The sequence below is a fragment of the Arachis ipaensis genome, chromosome B09 (genome assembly GCF_000816755.2).
Source record: "Arachis ipaensis cultivar K30076 chromosome B09, Araip1.1, whole genome shotgun sequence".
NCBI lineage: Eukaryota > Viridiplantae > Streptophyta > Magnoliopsida > Fabales > Fabaceae > Arachis > Arachis ipaensis.
In genome coordinates, this window is record NC_029793.2 from 115,151,011 (window position 1) to 115,154,915 (window position 3,905).

At 29.6% G+C, this 3,905-nt stretch overlaps 1 long non-coding RNA gene across 1 annotated transcript; it reads left to right on the top strand.

Annotated features, from left to right (window-relative positions):
- LOC110267244 lies at nt 227–499 on the top strand. Its single transcript, XR_002354627.1, has 2 exons — nt 227–365; nt 443–499. It is a non-coding gene; the product is annotated as an uncharacterized LOC110267244 (long non-coding RNA).

Sequence of the window (3,905 nt, forward strand, 5' to 3'; positions counted from 1 at the left end):
ATCACTTGTCTACAGGAACTGCATACCAAGGTGGCATATTCTTCCTTGACATCATCTTTCCTTCCGATTATCCTTTCAACCCTCCTCAGGTACTCCTAATTGATCATCTTCATGATGTTTTGTTTACTAGAATTAGAATACTTAATCCTGTGTAAACTGATTTTGTTATGAGTAATTTAATATGTAAGTCCTGCCTTGGATTTTTTTAATTGTTTTAGGTAGTATTCAAACTCGCATTTACCACTGCAATGTTGGCACTGATGGTCATGTTAGTCTCGGAATGTTGAAGGATGGTTGGAGTCCGACACTAACCATTACCAAAGTGCTAACTGCAATTAGATCACTTTTAACAAATCCTGACCCTTGTAAGTTCTTCCGCTCTCTTCTCAACCCCATAATGTGGAATGGATTTACTTGAGAGTTATGATGATGGTTGTTTCAGATAACGCTGTTGTCCCTGGCATTGCTCACTTGTATTTGGAAAACAAAGCAAAACATGTTGTTGCTGGAGAGTGGACTGCTCGATTTGCCAAGTGAATTATTCAAGCCTTTTTTTTTTCTAATTTTGTATCTGTTTTATTAATTTTGGTTATGGATAATAGTATTTAATCAAGAAGAAATTGCTGATAACAATGCATCTGTGAATAATAACTTGCTTGTCAATCCTCCTATTTCGAATGATACTACTAATCCTAATTTTTCTATTTCGAATAATACTGCTAATTCTAATCCCCTAGTACTTACGATAGTCAATCACAAGGTTCTCCTACTCCTACTCTTAATCCTAATCTTCCTATTTTAGATATGTTTTTTTACTTTTTTTACTATTTAACTTTTGAGTTTGTATTTTGATAAGATCATATGGATTTAGTTGATGATATTTTATGTAGTATTTTAAAATTTCGAAGATATTTTAAGATTTATATTAGACTATAATTATATTTTAGGATGTTTATTTATAATTTATTTATTATTCTATTCTAAAACGGTTTTTTTGGTTGAACCATCGGTTAGACCGATTAGACCAATAAACCAGTAAATCAGTGACTAAAGCGGTTCGATGACCGGTCCAGTTCTCAAAACCTTGGATAAAATACTTGTTTATAAATTTACTATTTTTGTAATTTGTGAAAAGAAAATGCATGCTAACACATGACATAATTCATAGGTTGCAAAAAATAACTATTAATCTCAAAAGCTTTCTGCAAGTTGTGAAAAATTTTTCATTGGTCATTTATGTTTTTCACAAGTTGAAAAATTCTGCTGCAACTACAAACATATAAATCCTATCAATGACCAATATTAATAAATTACACTAATTTTCTTTCACATAGAAATTAATTTTTGTTCATTTATCATGGTATATATATTTTACATGGAGTATATGAACTAAAACGAGTTATTATTCAAATTGATCTCTAAAATTATATTTGTATCTCAATTCGATCTCCAAAATTTTAATTTATTCAATTTGGTCCCTCAATTTGGTATTCGTTATTTGCGTTAGTCACTGACCTTGTTTTTATCATAGAACTATTAACAGCATGCTAAAATAAAATGACAATTACCGCGCTAAATGTTCTAACAACTATCTAAAGTGGCAATTAAAATTTTTTATCTCAATTTGTTCTCTTTGGAGCATTTAAACCCCTAATCATAATTTCATTTAAAGATTTTAAAAGTATCTTAGTAAATAAATTTAGGAAAAAATTTCAATTGCCACACCAAAAAACTGTTAGGAAATTTAATATGGTAGCTGTCAATCTATTTTAATAAGTCGTTAATAGTTCTGCGACAAAAACAGAATCAAAGACTAATATGAATCATAAATACTAAATTCAGAAATTAAATTGAGTAAATTAAAATTTTAAAAATCAAATTGAAACATAAATATAACTTTAGAAATTAATTTAAGTATTAACTTAAACTAAATAAAATATGATAAACCTTTTAACTCTAGATATGTTAATTTGTAATCTCAAACTCCGTGAAAGCTTGGCAAGATGGGGACCCCAGGTTTTCTGACCCCACACATAGACCCATATGTACGTGTATATAAGGCCCTATGAAAGAACACTGCATGGCCAAATCAAAATCAAACAGTCCTAGCTCCCTGCAACTCTTCTCAAATAATCAATGTATTTTATATTTCTGAGTTGAGGGGAATGTCGTCTGGTTCGAGACCATTCTTTTGATGAAGCATAGGTCACTACGTACTCGAAAGAATGATTTCGGACCAGGCTTCATTCCCCCTAACTCAAAATGATGTCTTAGCTTCCATGACCTTTAATTCGCTAGCTACCAACATTCATCATTTCTTTCTGTTTGGCTCCAAGAGAATTACTAGTTGCCAGTAATAATATGTGTAAGTCCAATAGTGCTCTTCTGTGTCTTAATCTTTTCATTTGTTTGTTTATTCAAAACTTTCAACAGAAAACGAAAAGGAAAAAGAATCTGCTTCACTCTTCAATCTGTTTTTGTCTAACAAACTATTATTGATTTGTAGCTAGCCATTATAGATTTATAGTCCTTTGTTTATACTTAATTAGTCCCCAAACGAATTAATATAACCAATCTGCGCTTTGTTTTCATCTTATACCAATCATATTGGAGAACAATGAATGAAGTTGAATGAATGAATGAAACATTACACTGACTATATCATATTTGATTTGCAATATAGCTAGGTTGTGCTGAAACCTTGATTGCCTAACCTTTGGTTTTCTACTCCTCTTTTCACCAAATACGTTGGAAAAACAGAGTTGTAGGTGTGAAATTGTGACTAATAAAAAAGAGAAAAAAAGAATTGATGTGTACGTATACAAAAGTTATAGCTTATCTTTTTAAAGTTGATTTTTTGTCAATTGGCTTTGCTTGTGAGGAGCTGCAAAGAATATAAGTTTTAGGCCTTTAATTTCACTTTATTATTTTTTGTTTTTGTAAGTGCACTTTAATTATGAATTTGTTGCAATAATATTGCAAGAGAATAGTAGGGTAGAATGGAACTTCTTTCTTTTGGAGTACCAATAATGAAACAAACTCATCAAAGTGAAGCTTTGAATTTGACACTTTTTGCATTGTTTCAAGCTTAAGACACTGCCATCATCATAGCCAATCCCTTACTCTCTCTTATCCCATCCTTTCTTTTAATGCTACTGCGGGTCATAGATTATGCATAGCCCTCTAATGCCATAGGATCTGAATACTGGATCTTGTTTATGAGAAATTGTGTATCCCCTCTATATTCCTCATTCTATCTGATCGAGTTTATTAACACCTTTGATGATATCGGAAATGCTTAATAACTCGATTATTTTATTTGAGATTAAATTATTATGTTAATTTTTATAGTTTTATTAAATTTGTAATTAAGTTCTTATAGTTTAAAAACTTTTAATTGAGTCTCTATACCATTTTAAATTTTGTAATTAGGTCTTTGTCGTGTAAAATATATTGGATTTGGATTCTCTAAAGTTTGAATTTCACTTTACAGAGTAAAGTGTGATCTCTCCCCATTGATTTTATAGGTGGGACCAATAATAAATATGAAAGAGAAATTATTCAAGGTAGAAGATTACACTTTATTCTCTAAAGTGAAATTCAAACTTTAGAGGATCCAAATCTAAATATATTAGAGTTAATAGAATATTCTAAAAATTAGAAGATGTTCATATTTAAGAATTTAACCATTAAGTATGTATCTTTAATTTGGAAATGAATATTCTGATATTTTTGCACGGCAAGAACTTAATTACTAAATTCAAAATAGTGTAAAGATCCAATTAAAAATTTTAAATTAGATACATTAATATCTACATTATATATATTTAAATAACTATAATTTAATTCAATTTAATAGACTGTCAGAGATATTAAAATAGTTTAAATATTAATTCAAAGACCAA